Source organism: Lepisma saccharinum, chromosome 13 (genome assembly GCF_977018435.1).
Source record: "Lepisma saccharinum chromosome 13, izLepSacc3.1, whole genome shotgun sequence".
NCBI classification, from domain to species: domain Eukaryota; kingdom Metazoa; phylum Arthropoda; class Insecta; order Zygentoma; family Lepismatidae; genus Lepisma; species Lepisma saccharinum.
The window spans coordinates 76,453,179-76,470,469 of record NC_139241.1 but is presented as its reverse complement, the minus strand read 5'-3'; the positions used below and the strand labels follow the sequence as shown (position 1 = coordinate 76,470,469).

Genomic DNA, 17,291 nt, shown 5'->3' with positions numbered 1-17,291 from the left:
TGGAAGGTAGAAATTCATGATCTGCCGTGCGGTGTACAGTCTCCATTGTTTGCTTTCGGAAACCAAAGTGATTCATTGTCCTTGCTAGTTCTTTATTGTGTATGTGAGATAGTTAAAGTTTTTTTTATTTTAGTTATAGTTATTTAAGTTCATTTTTTTTTCAATTGCATTGCCTACAATTTTTACTAATTTCTAAACGATAGTGTCCCCAAGGCAACGTGTGGATTCCACAAGACAAAATACATCTTTTATGGTCATGCGGATCTAATGCTACTTTCCTAACTTTGTTTGTTGTAATCACGTGGTCTACACTTTGGATTCTTTGTTCTATACTTAGTATCGTCGATTGTGAGTAAAGGCAATCGATGTAATCGTGGAAGGTGAGTTTGTTCTCCACCGTATTCTTGCCCACACCTTTTGCTTTCTTCGTGACGCTACTCTCTGTTCTCATGGCATACATCTTTGAACGCAAACCCGCGAACTCGACAATAACATCACCGTTACATTCATCTTTCAGTTTACCTAGGACTTTTTTGTTACGAGATGGAATTCCAAATCTGTTGGGTTGAGGATACGCAGAAGTATCGAAATACTCAAGCATGGAAGGATTTTTTATGTCTTCGTATAGGTTAGGTGTTCGTATGCTGTAAATGAAGCTGTCGGTGTCCGTGTACAAAAGTGATATTTTATCATTGTAGAAGGGTTTCATCACGTCGTAATGAAATTCGAACATGTAAAGTTTCGACAAGTCGAGAACCGTTGCGCCAACGTAAATTGGTTTTCTGAATTTCATCAATTTTATATCTAGATTGAAAAGTGCCAAATTCTCGTTGTAAATTTTTCTCGACTTGAATCTAGGATCGGCCACCCACTTCCGACATTTATTCTTATCGGAAATTAATTTCACGTCTACGTGCTTTCTAACATTCTCCATGGTCTTTCCGTACACCGCGTTGTTCATTAATTTAAAGAAGTCCTTGTCTAAATCGGAAGTGGCAGCTGTTCTATGTTGTGTGTTAGTTTCTATGTAAGGTCTTAACCACGTGGAATGTTTAAACTTTAGTATTCTTCTAACATTTACTATCTGAACACCCTTCCCAATCAAAAACCGGAGATTCTTGTAGTGGACGACGTATCTCTGTTTAGGGTCCAATGTTAACAAAAGCTTGTCTTGAACCGAGTCGGGTGGACATTTGATTTCGGGAGTAGGAGGCAAATCCGAAAACATGTCGTGCAGGTGGTCGGAGAATTGGAGATCTACCTCTGCGAAGAAACCACACTCGCTATCGTCGAAATGAATAATGTCTATCGAAGTGGGATCTAACCATTCGAATCCTCCGTAAGGAAGTTTCTGAACCATGGCATGTCCGTAGAGATTATTAACGTCGGCGTAGAAGATGTAATTCGATGCTCGATTTGAATCGTAATCTTCTTTCATGTGTACGTTATTAGCTTTTGCATGTCTCTGTACGCATTGCACCATTCCACCTCGTATCCCTCTTTCGATGAAAAGTAACATGTCAACGTCCGATATCAGTTCCAGCTTGACCTTTGTCTGGAATAACATTGCCGACCACGCTAATCCCGGTAGGCTGTAGAAATACGCTGGATCTAATTTATAAATATTCGTTGCCGTTTTCCTGAACGCTTGAAAAACATCCGCGAGTATCGTCACGTCTAATTTTAAGTATGCGTCGTGGTAGTCTCCGAGTGTCCTACATTCAAATTTCTCCCACATGAGTTGCGCGTGTTGGTATTCTTCGTCCGTGATTCCTTTCTCTCTGAGTCTGCTGTAAAATTCTCTTGGAGGTGGAAGAGCGTCGTCGTTAAATTTAGAACCATCACGAACGTATTCGTAAGGATAAACCCCTTTACGTCTAACGAGTTCTATGTCTACGTTGGGAAAACTAGCTCTAGTTATTTTAAATTGATCGTCGGTGAGTTTGTTCGCTAAAGCATCCAGACTTGCAGAGAGAAATCTATACGAATCCAGGAAGTGTATCTCGATTGTATTTTTCGTTCCCGGAATCGACACTTGCTTGCTGAGACTAATGTAGCGTTCTTCATTCTCGGCCAAGACACCTATACGTTTCGGATCGTAGCCAAGATGTCTCACCAGGTGGTGAAAATCATATCCGCTTCCGTTGTGAAAGAATATGGGGATGAATTTAGGTTTCTGGATTTTAAGATTGCACGTGTTGCAAATTCCACCTATGTAGTTTCCGCTGAAATGATCGTGGTGGAATATTTTTTTGTTCTCATCAGTGAAACTTTGATCACATACCGGACACACCTCAGTGGAATTGTAATTTTGAAGTTCATTTTCAGTTAAAGGTGCCATCGGTTTTGATGTAAGCAGTACGCTACCAATTACCTCAACCTCCTCCACCATTTTTTCCAGGAAGTGTTCGATTACATTTGGCCCGCGGTATATATATGCTTCATTTATTTTATCACGTCGCACAACAACATAGCCGAAACTGTTTGGTTGATGAAGCTGGTACGGCGTTGTGGAGGAAATTTCAGGATCCGGTTCGCAGTACGAGAGTGGTTTGAGGAACGCCTCGAAATCTGCGACGATGATTGCGGGATGTTCTAACAATGCCTTGTGCATTTTGAATTCTTCGACTTCGTTCGTTTCGGGCATCAACATTCTAGCCGGTCTGTTGTCACCGCAATATATTTTATGTTCGACAAGTTTATCGATAGCAATTTGACGACTATGAAGATTTTGATGATCATGTCGGTCACGATCGTCGAACGTGGTTAGGCATCTCGGGCAAACTTCGATGTTGTTTGCATGCTTGGTAGTTTGACTTCTGACCAAACGTGATAGAGAATGAATAAGACAGTAATGGTGAACACTGTCGTTTGAAATTAGAAGAAGATTAATCACACGAGCATCGTCATCGTCGATATCGCTTATCCTGACGGGATGCACGAGATATTTATCTGACGTGAAGAAATATACATTAATAGCGATGCGTTTTCCGGCACGATTTTCGAACTTTGTTATATCCGACAATGTCACCGGGTATTCGATTGCCAGACATTACACTTTCAAAGTCGGTCTCGTATTGCTTGTAATTAGAAACCCGTTCTGGATTATTTGACCAATGAATCGGGTGAAGTGCAGCCAACACACACCAGAGGAAACACTTGTTATCGCTGTTCTGTATATTTAACACAGCCCTCTTGTGTTGAATGTTCGGTGGAAGAGGAACGTAGCTGGAAGCGCGAAGAGGCGAGAATCGGTTCACGTAAACGGTTAACGTGTGAGGACTTCCACACAGAGACCATCCCGACCCTTTAGCCTCGAAATCGTCATGTTTCTTAACCAGCTCGTTGGTAACTTTATAATAGAAGTTGTCTAAATTTTCGACGTCAGCAAAATAAAGTGTCTGGTTTTTTGTACAATGATAAAAAATACTCGTTGTGCCATCGACTTTCTCGTATTCGGAAAACAGAACAACGTATACTTTTATAGAGTTGTTTTCAAGTTTATCTTTCAAAATATTTAGTACAGATGTTTTCGTTTCGTCCAAGAAACTTAGAATGTCACGGCCTGGTTCTGACTTAATTGAAAAATCCTGGAGTTGGTCGTTGAAAGCAGATCTAATTGGTTTGCGTTCATTGGATAATTTACTTAGTTTGGAAGTGGAAGCTTCCGTTTCTGAATTATCGATTTTCCTTTTCGATGCTTGTCCGGTCGATGGTTTGCAAATTTTGAGGTGTTTACTTAAATTTGTAATACTGATCATTTTTCCGCATCGAGCACAAGGCTTAGAAGGTAACGAACAATTAATTCTCGAACCTGTTTCACTACATCTTGCCCTGTGTACCGATAAATTGTTCCTTGAGATTAGCTTTCCACAAGTAACACATCCAGTTTTATCATTTCTACGATTGAAACTGGTAGTGGATGCCATTGCTTTTTCGAAAATCACAGAAATCAAAAAGTCAAGTATATAGCAATACAATTTTCAGGTATATTATTTATATAGAATTTCTTGAGGTGAAATAGAAAATGCACGATCACGTCAAAATTCAATCTGGTCGAAATTACTATGAAAAACCACGTGAAACACCTTTGAACTTGAAATAATAGATGGTATGTAGCTTCAAAGAAAGTTAAATACCTATTTTTTTTTACAAAAACGAGGAGTGCTGCAACAGAACGTCCGTACTCTTCGGCTGCTCTCACGAGACTGACTGATCTGTAGTGTATGCCGTCTTATATAATAAAAGCGCGGACCGTATTGAAAACACCTGTAATAATTAACCAATCATAAGACGCCACGTTAGATATGACTCATCACATTACGTCATAACTTGTTGCAACATGTTGTGTAATAGTTTACTCCCTTATAGTTAATACAACGAAGAGCATTAGATATGAGTCATCACAATGTTACGTAATAACTTGTTGCAAAAACGTTGTGCAATAGTATACCCTTATAAGTAATACAATTAAGGGGTGCTTAATATGAGTCATCACAATATTAGTTACATGGTTCTAGTTAGGATGATGATTTTTTTGGTTTGTTAGATAGGGGTTGAAGAAGACTATTTGTTGTAGTGACCACAGTATTGTTTTTTTTGGTTTTTTTTTGTGTTTTCTGTTCTCTTACGAGAATTAATATAGGTTGTCATAGAACCCTCAAATTCATGACTTAGCAAAAAAAATCTGTTTGCGGATTCATCACAATACGGAAGTAATGAGAGGCACGCGCGCGCATGTGTGTGTGGGACATCGTTCCCGAGAGAGAGGTTTACAAAAGTCACGATATACAAACATTTGACCGGGGCTTGGAAAATTACGATAAGGTGCATTCATCCTTCAAGAATAAGAGACTGCATTATTTACTCATCACGTTGTGTCAGCGCAATAAATGAGGCGCTGAACGTAGAGAGAAAATGAGAGTTTTTGAGGTTTGGTGAACCTTAATTAATAAAAATAAGTTTTTGAGGTTTTGGTGAGCTCCAAATAATCAAAATGAGTTTTTGATGTTTTGGTGCTGTTTTCTACGCTGTGAAACATCGTCAGCGCAATAAATAAGGCGCGGAACGTAGAGAGAAAGTGAGTTTTTGAGGTTTGGCGAGCCCCACCGAGCCCCACCGAGCCCCATTTTCGGTTTGTGAACCGGGTTGATTGCACTACTAGTTATCTTGGAAACGGTGGGACTTAGGAAAAATCTGTTTGCGGATTCGTCATGTACGCCTATATGTAAGTAAAATATGAATAGAACCTATGCTCGGAAATCCAAAATGGCGACCGGAAGTGGGGTTATCTTTGAAACGGTAAGACTTAGAAAAAATCTGTTTGCGGATTCGTCACGTACGCCTATATGTAAGTAAAATATGAATAGAACCTATGTTCGGAAATTCAAAATAGCAACCGGAAGTGGGGTTATCTTGGAAACGGTAAGACTTAGGAAAAATCTGTTTGCGGATTCATCATGTACACCTATACGTGAGAAAAAATATGAATAGAACCTATGCTCGGAAATCGAAAATGGCGACCGGAAGTGGGGTTATCTTGGAAACAGTAAGACTTAGGAAAAATCTGTTTGGGGATTCATCATATACACCTATACGTAAGAAAAAATATGAATAAAACCAATAGTGTTCGGAAGTCATGCAGGTTTGGACGTGACGACGCAGTTCAATAACATAGGTTAGACCAAGAAAAAAACCTTGGTGATTTTATTTCGAGTAAAATATTGGCAACACTGCGAGAAAATAAGGCTTATGTCTTACAAGAGCAAACTATTAAGTCGAGCCTCACCGAGCCTCACTTCGAGCCTCACTTTCGGTTGCAGCTCTGTCTTTATGGTTCTACTCTAAAGTAGGTCAAAGCACGTAGAGGCTCTCGTGTAGTTTAGCACGAAAAAAAAAATGAATAGGTTAAGTTATATCACGTAAGATCGTGGCATTCGTACCAAGTACGAGTGGGAAAAAAGGGAAAAATAGGAAATTTTACAAAAACATCGCTAAACGCTAAAACATCGACAAAAATTTGTCAAAATATGTCAAAAACTGATTTTCAATTGATAAAAAAGAGGCTACAAATGCATACCTACCAAGTACGAGTGGGAAAAAAATGAGATGCGGTGAAAATTGCACTGAAAAATCGTCAAACGCTAAAACATCGACAAAAAATTGTCAAAATATGTCAAAAGTGATATTCAATTGATAAAAAAAGAGAATACCTACTAAGTACGACTTTGAAACAACCCAATTACACTACTAATTTATTCTTAGTTTTCACCGCCTAGATTTGGCGGCATTACCCATCTCAATAATCCAATGATGTTAATATAAAATCGAAAATAAAGGGTTCCCGGATAACAAAATTGCCATCTTAATCTTAGCCACAGCGCTATATATAAAAATACATGAGGGGAAAAGAAAAGGTGGGTGACGCAGCGTATAGCTATACGAATATCACGTCACGTGCAAAATGTACACTCATGGCAAAAGTTGGTCTTTATGGGCCGGAGCCAGTGGTGGCATCATAGTGGGGCAGAGGGCGGGTGCCACAGTTCACAGTCAAACGAGTGCACGAAAGAGCCAGATCTGGCTCCAAAAGAGCGAAGTTGGCAACAGTGATCAGCAGCTGCTCCAGCGAGAAAGACCTAGGGGAAATTGTCCCTCCTCGCCTTAAATTCGGTTTAGAAGCTTGTTTTAATAATTTGCATAATATATAATGAGAAATTACCAATATATTAAAGCTCCTATATAAATATATGAGAAACGTTGTTTCACAGGCAGTGATCGCGGTAACATGGAGAACACACCACTGTGTTAAATTTAAAGAATCTGGAAAGATGCACTTCACACTCTCTTGGGTTTTCCTTTCACTACAGTGTTAACACGATTCAAATCCACATACCCTTGATGATTCCAAACAACTCTTTTATTAGTTGAGAATAATACGTGGGTCGTTCAATATATAAGTTTCCGTATGCTGTAAAACATTTTATTTTTAAGATACATTAGAAAACTATAGATACGTGTGTACGAGGATCCTTCCTCACTTCTCCACATAATCCCCATAGAGATTCAGGCATTTATCCCACCGTTGCACCAATTTGTCCATACCCTTTGCAAGAAAATCAGGGCTCTGGCTATTGAGCACTATTTTCACATTCCGCTTCACTTCTTCGTCTGTTTCGAAACGGTAACCTTGCAATTCAGACTTTAACACCGGGAAAAGATGGAAATCACTCTGCGCTAAATCGAGGCTGTATGGAGGGTGGGGCAGCCGTTCCCACCCCAATTCTTCAATTTTGTGTTGTGTTTGCACTGCTGAGTGGGGGCGAGCGTTATCGTCAAGAAGAATGACACCAGCTGACAGGAGACCTGGTCGCTTATGCCAAATTGCGTTTTTCAGTTTATCCAATGTTTGACAATAACGGTCTACATTAATTGTGCTTCCTCGTTCCAAAATGTCCATGGTTCTAAACTCCTTATGACGCGAGCCCGCGTTTTCCGAACAAGCATTTACTTTTCGCCCTTGAGCGCATGCGCCTTCACATCTGTTCCTTGTAGACGAAGGATGGCGCTTGTCAACCATGTGCTTCTTTTTAATGGCATTGCTTTATACAATATTTTATAGCACAGGGAAACTTATATATTGAACGTCCCTAGTAAACATGTCCAACAGTAAAATTATTCACCACGACACACCCGCTTGAGCTTTTCACCTACGTTAAACCCAATGCTCTAATCAGCGTTGCTAAAGGTCCATTAATTTTAAGTACATTTAATTCCGGTCCAGGAAATAAAATCAGCAAGCGTAAATGGGTTCTGGACCTTAAACAACCTTCTTATGTGTAAAGTATCTCAATTCGGTCCAGGTACCTTTTTCACTGATGAATTTAAATACCGTCCAGGAACCTTTTTTCAATGAAACAATACGCAACTTGGACCGAATTTAAATTGTGAGGGGGGAAAAGTTCCGGTCCTGCAGAGGAACCCAACAGAACAGAGCCCTTTAGAATTTATGGGTTCCTGAACAACCTTGCTCTAAGGTGCCTAGATCGGCAAGGTTTAGTTACTAACTGGTAATTTTTAGCTCGTACATCCAGAAAAGAAACACAAACACGCCACTGAATGGATGTGCCTCAACAAAGCAGTAAGCTGAATTCGCACAGGGCACTGGGCTACCCCTCCCGAACGAGAGAAGGCTACCAAAACGTCACTGAAGTTGGCAACACTGCGGCGCAAACGAACGTCACAAAAACAGCGCCTGAAGAAGCCGGGGGAAAACAAGACTCCAGAATCTCGAACGAGAACTATCTCTCTCTGTCTTCTTTCGAGGCTCCGGCAGCGAATTTTCAAACCCTATAGCGCTGCAGAACCTCCAGCGACATGTGGCTTCTGATTGGCTGTCATTCCGGAAGTTAATGCAGTGTTCCTTCAAGGTAACGCTAGATGGCAGAGTTGAAGCTGACAGTGTGGATTTCAAAGATCCATCCTAACGAGATAAGAAACCCCTTCAAACTGAGGTAAATTTTCTGGCACATTTTTTAAAATTAATGCTTTGAAAGAGAGGAAATCAGGAGTCTTCTTGAAGTGAATGGGTTTCATATTTAAAGTCACATCAGTGCACATATTGTATATTTACTATGTCACGTCCATGGTTGATTATACAGAAATGGAATAATTTAACATATTCCAAGATATGAAATTTCTCCTTTAATGTAGAAATCACTTCATATAATGATGTTACAGAGGTATCAACATTATTATTTTCGATTTTGATTATTTTCGATATTGCTTTTCATCGCTAGAAAACGATTAAAAAAAATGTTTTCTTTTTCATTCAAATATATATTTCTTATAATTTCGACAATTTGAATACAAATTTTATTCCTAAATAATCATGAGTCTGATCTTTCGAAAATTATTCTGCAAACAGACAAACAAGAAACGACAGGCATGGAACGTAAACACTTCCGGTGCGCACAGCCAATGAGAGAGCGTTATATACCTCTGGTTCTGCAGCCCTTAAGGGCTTGTAAATACGCGCCCCGGCATCTGGGCATGAAGGTGACAAGGACATGGCGGATGGAAGGAACAAGCGGAAAAAAGAGAAAGAAAGAAGCGAATCACCCCGAGAGGGGGGGGGGGGATAGCTTCTGCCTCCCTCTTTTCTTTCTTCCTCTCAATCTAATGTTGGATTGGGGGAGGCGCAGGAAGAAAGGTGGAAGGAAAGTAAAAAAAAAAAATGACTCGATGCTTCTCAGGATTCTCTCTCTCTCTCTCTCTCTCTCCATCCTCCACTGAACCAGGGGCGCCGACTTGTCAAAATTATTGGGGGCCTCTGATCACTGAAATAAATTAATGAATACTAACTCTCTCCCTTTTTTAAGTTTTGGCCTCAGTGTTCGGAATCTCATAAAAGCCCATGATTCCTCAAAAATATCAAAATTTTTATTCACAGTTCGAATGCAGAATAGTAATTGTCCACGGATGGATATGTCACAACTTTCGTCAACCATAATAGCCAAATATTCCCGACTTTTAATATCTGCTACCACGGAGCGCAAAACAGATTTCCCTAATATATCAATGATCTCGTTCTGAATGTCATGTGGGAGCCATTTGTAGCCCGAACGTCCCATCCACTTTCCTACATGCACATCTTCTTTTGAAACTCTTTTTAGTAAAAATGTTAACAATACTCATAATTATATACTTAGTATATACTAATAAGTACTAATAAGTCACGTGTTTTGCTGTCTCTGATCATAGCCCCCCAAAGTTGATGGTTTAGCGGTCTCAGCCCCCCAAATTGATGGTCTAAAACATTTCAAATGTGTATTTAAAGTTAAGTTCATGTGGCACAATTCAGAGTAAACTTTACAAGAGAAACAAAATAATACCTTAGATCCTCTTAAGCAAAATTATTAGGGGGCTCTGCCCCACATCGTTAACATTGGGGAGGCCTCGAGCCCGATGGAGTCGGCGCCTATGCACTGAACCTACTCAAACGGCACTGAAGTTGCCAACACTGTGCCGCAAATAAACGTGACAAAAACAGCACCTGAAGAAGCCAGGGGAAAACAAGACAGACTCCACAATCCCACGTTCCCTTACGACGCAATTGCAACGTGCAGCCCAGTCCACGTACGAATTCCCATGAAACGTCCTTTCAGAGCGAGATAATAAGCTAACATGGTTTCAGAACGCCTTAATATGAATTCATAAACCGTAATTTTTTTCCCCTCCGCAATCGTCCCTCTTCACTTTTCACCATGCACACGCTCTTCGTCCGAGGAAGAAACCATACTTAACTTTCTCCACGTTAAGTGATTCTCTTTTGTTTTGTTTTTTCGCTAAAGATGACTCTCGTGCGCAGTGTTGCAAGGTCAGCTTGATCAATTGTCGTGAAAGATATATTGTAACAGGAGCCTGACCAGGTTTTGCCCATTAGTAAAAAGTGTAAAGGGATTTCGTGACAGCCTCCGTGGTTAGCGCTAGCCTTAATTAGTATCCTGCGATACTTCCTCATGTTTGAATTGTTTGATTGAATTGTTAAGTCCACTTTATGCACAGATAGGCTAATCGGGACTGGACCTACAGTTTAAAGTGGGATCCGCCGAAAGGTGCAAGACCGTACTTGAAGCGAGCATCCTTCGACTGCAGCGCCAAATACGATCAGTAGATGAAACTGAGTACTCGTTGTTCTCCTCGCCATTTAAACACTTGTTTTTCACCATAGAAACCACATAGCATTTTCAAATACTCGTACACATACATTTCCACACATTAAAAGAACTATAACCAACAACTTGCTGACCCATAACGTATATTTAACCTGTGTTTTTGGCTTTCTACCTCCGTGATTTTAAGCAAATGAACAACGACTGTGGAAATCACGTGACCTAGTAAGCAACCATCTGTACTGCGAGCTGTGTACTTGCGTGCTTCTCTTCTTGGCGCTTTCGAACTGTACTAGATGACGTCACTTACGCCAAGACCATACTTCAAGTCTGTACTTTGTACCTTTCGGACAGAGCCTGAATGCCTCCACCGGCTATCGAACACGGGACCCCTTGATTTACAAGGACGGCGTTACCACTACGCCATCGGAGAGGCTCTACTCTTACTTTTATTTCAACAGTTTAAGATTTCATTATTTCCCGCACTGTGGCTGAGCTGTTTATGGCGTCAAGCTTTGGGCTCAGGCTACGGGACGCGCGCAGGTTCGAATCTCCTGGGGGAAGCGCAACAACTTTTCTCCTGAGATTTCAGCCTTTGTATGGGACCGGTTGTCACCCACCATCGTGAGGAAATTGGGGAGCTACGAATGAGTAGCGTAACCCGGTCGTGGAAACCTACAATAACGACGGGGGTTCATCGTGCTGACCACACGTCACCCCTTAACTGGTTGGATGACCTTCCACGTGGGAGGGAGGCCAGCAGTCGCTAGATAGGCCTTGGCACTCAGGGACTGTTGGCCACTGGTTACTTATTAAGGTTTCATATATTTACGGACATGACAGCTCAGTCGTTAGGGCGTCTTGACTACCATACTTGAGACCGTCGGGGGAGAACCGAGATTTTTTCCCACCTGTTCAAGCGGCTCTGGCTCCCACCCAGCGTCGTATAACGTGGGTGCCTGGAGGAAACTCTAGGGGGGTAAAGCGGCAGGGGCGTGCTTGATATAACATCACCCCCACGTTCGGCCGTGATCAAGAAAGTATGGAGCCCTAACTCCACACACCCCTATACACCTTCATGGCATGGAGCAAGGCACAGGGGAGTACTTTGCTTTTTACGACTTCCACTGTAATTAATGCGACAGAAGATTTTCATTAATTAGGTAAAGAAGAAAAGAAACAGGAAATAAAGAAAGAAGAGAGCAGGCCCGTAGCCAGAATTGATTTCCAGGGGGGGGGCTCAGGGGTTATCAGGGGGCTTTGTAAATCAAGTCTATCTTTCAAAAGTTCAACAGTGTTAAATGAAGGTAAATTATGTGTGTGTGTGTGGGGGGGCGTCATTAAGTTACTTAAAATTTAGAAATATCACATAAACACTACATTTTTCTAACTAACTAACTCTATAGCCTTCTTAAACCCGAAGGTTCATGGCTGCAGCAACACAGGCCTTCCATTTGTCCCTATTTTGAGCACGATCCATATACACTTTTCCATCCCTAACAATTTCCTTTAGGTCCATCTCAACATTATCCCTCCATCTTCGTCTTGGCCTTCCTACAGGTCCCTTACCATCAGGTTTCCCAACAAGAATCCTGTAAACTCTTCTTTCCTCTCCCACTATATTTTTCTATATCTTTTAAAATATCACTTGATGTGCTACTGAAATCATCCCTTACTACACACTCCATACTAAGTTTGATGGTACAGATATTTATATCACCCAAGAAAAGATGGACAATATTCAATCATAGTGCCTAGCGTACATTCCACTCCCCGGCCGAAACAATAGAACTCCCCTTAGTTCCCAAACCTTGGGAGCTGTTAACCTTTGACGCAGATGCGGAGGGAATTTGCATAATGACATCAAAGTCACAGATTTCTGTATAAATGGGAGGTTGCAACAGGGGCAACGAAGGTACAGACAAAGAAGCTCCCCTGTGAAGAAACTTTCTGAAGTCTAGAGAAGAGAATCTCCTAAATACTTGCCGCTACTTACACTTCTTATAAACAAGATGAACGAGTGTAATTAATAGCTGCTGTTCATGCTCCCTGAATTTATCCTTCACCAAAGTTGTGAGCAAAATAATATCTGCTGTCTATTTTTACTCTTCACTGCAAACAAATTACACAAAATAGTTTTACCTAATGTCAAGGGCGCTGACGGTAGTTCCAGGGGGGGGGCTCAGCCCCCTCTGCCCCCTGCCTGGCTACGGGCCTGGAAGAGAGGTAGGAAAACTTGTAGTAATCGGGAAAGTAGCAAAGGGGAGGGGAAGGTAACGTTTCCTCAAGTTTTGCAGATGCAATTGCAAAGAGTTCTTAAGTTGCCTTGGTGACTATGAAGATTGCATTCGGTAAACAGTGGCTCAAAAACTGGCTATAATCTGTCCCGGCAATCTCTGGAGCGAAACAAAGAAAGCAAGTCTCTGCGCAATTAGTGACTCGAGAAGGTTCGACCAATGAACACTTACGAGGGAACGGGATTGCGTGGAAGATGACGGGAGACTCCAGCCACCAACCTTTGCAGCAGTGTGTACTGCTTCGCTCCGCCCGCTCCCTTTCTCTCCTTCCCTACCGTTATGCGCGGCATTGCTCCAAAGATTCCAGGGATAGTGGATAGTGAAGGCTGCTCAGGGGCAACTTTCTCTCTCCTACCTATCGTCCCAACAGCTACTGATTCCCGGCGAGATTCTTTCGAACAAGGACAGGAAACGGATTTATATGTAAATAGGTACATATTTATGTATGAAGCTGAAATCAGTTATATTTTGTATTATCTTTGCCCATCATGGCACGTGGACTCGAAAAATTCAGTTATAATTTTCAATATTTTTACATATATTAGGTTCTGGCTCATATTTTAGTTATCTTTACATATTATTTCCATATTTCAGAACATTTCTCAACACATATTGGCGCAATAACTACATGGCCCCGTGACCGAAAAAATTGGGTGAATTTATTGCGAATAACTGACAAATTTGATATACGTACACTCCCATTACGTCTTCCGATATTGAACGCAGTTTTAGTCAATATAAACAGAAGAAAATTCACGTTTCTTTCCTCATTGTTTTGCAAGCAGAAAAAGAAAATACATTTTGTGTTGTTTTACATTGTTAAGCGTACTGTATTTTATGTAGCCGTGTAGTGTTTTATAGTATTAAAGAGATATTTTTTTTTTACAATTTTAAGTCCATATTTAACTAACTAACTAACTCTCTAGCCTTCTTGAACCCGAAGGTTCATGGCTGCAGCATGTCCCTATCCTTATACTCTTTTCCATCGCTACCAGTTTCCCTTAGGTCCATCTCAACATTATCCCTTCTGCTTCGTCTTGGTCTTCCTACAGGTCTCTTACCATCAGGTTTCCCAACAAGAATCCTGTAAACTCTTCTTCCTCTCCAATTCGTGCCACATGGCCGTTGGGTGAAAATAACTAAATACTATATCCATGTAGATGTACCGAAAATGTGTTTAAAGGAGAAGTTTCACCTACCGTAATTTTTTGCAGCTCCCGATAATCGCTGTACAGTGAGTCTGCCTGCATTTCCTTGGCGCACTTCCCTTATACCTGCAAGAAGAGACACACGTCTTAGAAACACATTGCAACTTGCAACCAAGTACTAGACATTAATATCAGCGTAACAATTAAACTCTTGGGCTTCTGGGAGGGTGTAATCTATACTTGCACTTAGTGACTAACAGGAAGTGCACTTAGCCCCGTCTAGTTCACTAAATAACAGAAATACAAACAGATAAACGTCTCTCTACCTATTTTCTGTTTCTTTGTCTTCTAATCTCCTCCTCCTTTTCTCAGCTACTGCATATCTATCTTCATTTACTGCTTCTTTCTCACTTTTCCTTTTGCTGTTTCTCCAACTACATTTTTCGTTTTCCATCTCTTCCTTTCTGTTTCCCTATTTATTTCTTCTCTCTCTCTTTCTATCTCCGTTTATCATTCTCTTTGTCTTTCCTCCGTTCATTATCTATGTTCTCTCTCTTTCTACGTTTCCCTATCCTCTTTTTTCCCCTGTCCCTTCCCCATTTCTTTATTCCTCCGTATCTCTTTCTTATTTCCTCCTGTCAGGTTTTCTGTCTCTTTGCATCAACTCATTTATCATTCATTCCACCCCTCTCTCTCTCTCTCTAGCTCTTTTCATAAGCCTCTCTTCTTATCACCCTGTCTCTGTGCGATCATGGACGTCCGGAAGAGATGGAGGGGCAAGGGGGGAGCCATGCCCAACCCCCTGCAAAATGAAAGCCAAAAATTACACATTCACAAATTTTATTTCAGTTACAGTCGATAATTATTGCAAGGGCGTTGCAGGAACATGATGAATTCAAACTGAAGCAATGTTTTTTGAGGGAACGAAAACATTCCTCGCTTGCCCCTCCCTCGAAAAATATACCGAGAACGTCCATGTGTGTGATTATTATCTTGCGTGGGCGACATCCCCCTCCCCCAGACCCCCTCTGCTGGTTAGGGCCCACATGTCGACCATCTTGATTGATTAAGTTTATTTTACTTCACTTTTCTGCCACTTTTGGCTAATCACAAGTGACGGCATGATGAAAGGACACGCAAAAAATAACAGATGCCCAGAGAGATTCGAACCTGGGACTCCTAGCCTCGTGACGCGCTGTGCTAACCACTCGGCTCGGTAATCTTGATTGATTTGTTGTTTTCAGTCCACTTTATGCACAGAAAGGATCCGATGTCACGTGGCTCCACCGGGTATCGAACCCGGGAACCCTTGATTACAAGGCGAGCGACGTTACCATCACGCCATCGAAGTCGACCCGCCCGGTACCAAGCTGGAAGTTGGCGTAAAGTAACCACCCTACTCTTTCCTCGCACGACAAAACTTGTCGCCTGGCGATAATATCACGACGCCTGGCAACCCTGCTCCTAATACCCGGTTCTGCTGGAAACCGAGAGATTTCTCAGCGCGTAGTTATAATATTGGGGTCGCGCCAGTAGGGTCACGGCAAGGTCAACGGAGAGTCAAGGGTGACTCGTAGCTTTTCCAGAGGATGTGCAATTTGGAAACCTCATCCCCTGGAGATTAGAATCAATGGAATGATGTTCTCGCTTCCAGTCGGCAGGATGTAATTATGGAGATTCTCGATTGTTTTGGGGACTCCTGCTCTGTTACGTAAAGAAGAAGCGGGTTTCATTATTGTGAGCAACGATTGCGTTGATGCAGGTCGAAGGTAGGATTGTCTTTTGCCTGGAGTCAAGAACTGGACTCAGCCGAGTGCTGGGATGGTACGTCGATCGATCAATTTGGTTTATTTTTACTTCGCTTGTATGCCACTTTTGGTTAATCTCTACGATGAGTGATGATATGATGAAACTGATGAAGGGACACTCCCAAAGAATATCCAGGCCGAGATTTGAACCCGGGATCCATGGTGTCGTAGCGCTCTGTGCTAGCCACTCCGCCACGGAAGTTGTCACATTTGGCAATGGCTAAGTACGTTCCCTCTCATGTGATTCATGACAGTCAAGTCTCTGGGTTGGAAACCTGGCCTACACCAGGTTTTCGACTTCCCCGATGGCGTAGTTTTAGCTCGTCGTCTTGTGATCAAGAAATCCCGAGTTCGACACCCAGTGGAGGCACATAGTGGCTCGGATCCCACTTTAAACTGTAGGCCCAGTCCCGAGAAGCCTATCTGTGCATAAAGTGAACTTCAAGATTAATCAACAAAGCCTAATCGCGACTTCACCTACAGTTTATAGTGGATCCGAACCATCTATGTGCCTCCACCGGGTGTCGAACCCGCGATCCATTACTAAATGAAAAGAAACGATACATTTGACATGTGATAAAATATTTGAAGAAATAATGTAACATAATAAACAACTTGGTGTAAGTTGGTCTGAAATAGAGTGCTGCAAATAGTTCGCACGGGCAACGCTAGATGGCACACAGAATAAATAGTTCTTCCGTTCGAGCGAAAAACGACCGAACGAGCGAAATATACTCGAACCCTATTAGTAGACGTATTTCCGTCATTTGTCTATGGTAGTGGGTCCTCAAATATGAACCGTGAAGTAAAAGACTAAGGGAAATATGAAAAATAAGTGAACATAGTCAGAATCTCCATTTTAAAATGCAGTTTTGTGTATCTTACCGATATATGTGAAAATGAAATAATGATTATGGGCTGAAACTGCTTAGACTGACATTTTATGTTTTTACGATTATTGTCACATTGAAATGATGTTCGATTTAATGTTATATCTGCATTTTATTATTTCGCAGAATATTATTATACTTTTCGGTAAGTGAACAATGATATACACGTACTTCTTGCACTGTGATACAATATTTGTGATTGCTTAGGCAGGTCTGTCAGCATGTGTATCCATATTACGTTTGGGTCTGTAGATATTGCATACTTTCATATGTGCTGTATTCGAGTGTTGCATAATAATATACGGAATTATGATTTAGAATTGTAATTGCATAGAGTGGTTCCCATCCATGCATAGGTTTTAGGTTCCACTACTAGTGCGGAACAATCGAGCGTGGAAGACTCGAACAAGTTTGAACGAGCGAAAGTGGTCCGATGCAGTACTCTAGTCTGAAAGAAGTGAAATTGTGTATAGGA

At 41.4% G+C, this 17,291-nt stretch overlaps 2 protein-coding genes across 2 annotated transcripts in view; one reads left to right on the top strand and one right to left on the bottom strand.

The window, feature by feature from the left end:
* Positions 1 to 14,223, bottom strand: part of IKKbeta (inhibitor of nuclear factor kappa B kinase subunit beta) — a 234,497-nt gene extending 220,274 nt beyond the window's left edge. The window contains exon 1 of the mRNA XM_083134475.1: positions 14,170 to 14,223. The gene's annotated coding sequence lies outside the window, so the exon portion shown is untranslated. The remainder of the gene's footprint in view (positions 1 to 14,169) is intronic.
* Positions 1 to 17,291, top strand: part of LOC145997436 (uncharacterized) — a 178,959-nt gene that overhangs the window by 99,822 nt on the left and 61,846 nt on the right. The gene's annotated exons all lie outside the window — the stretch shown is intronic.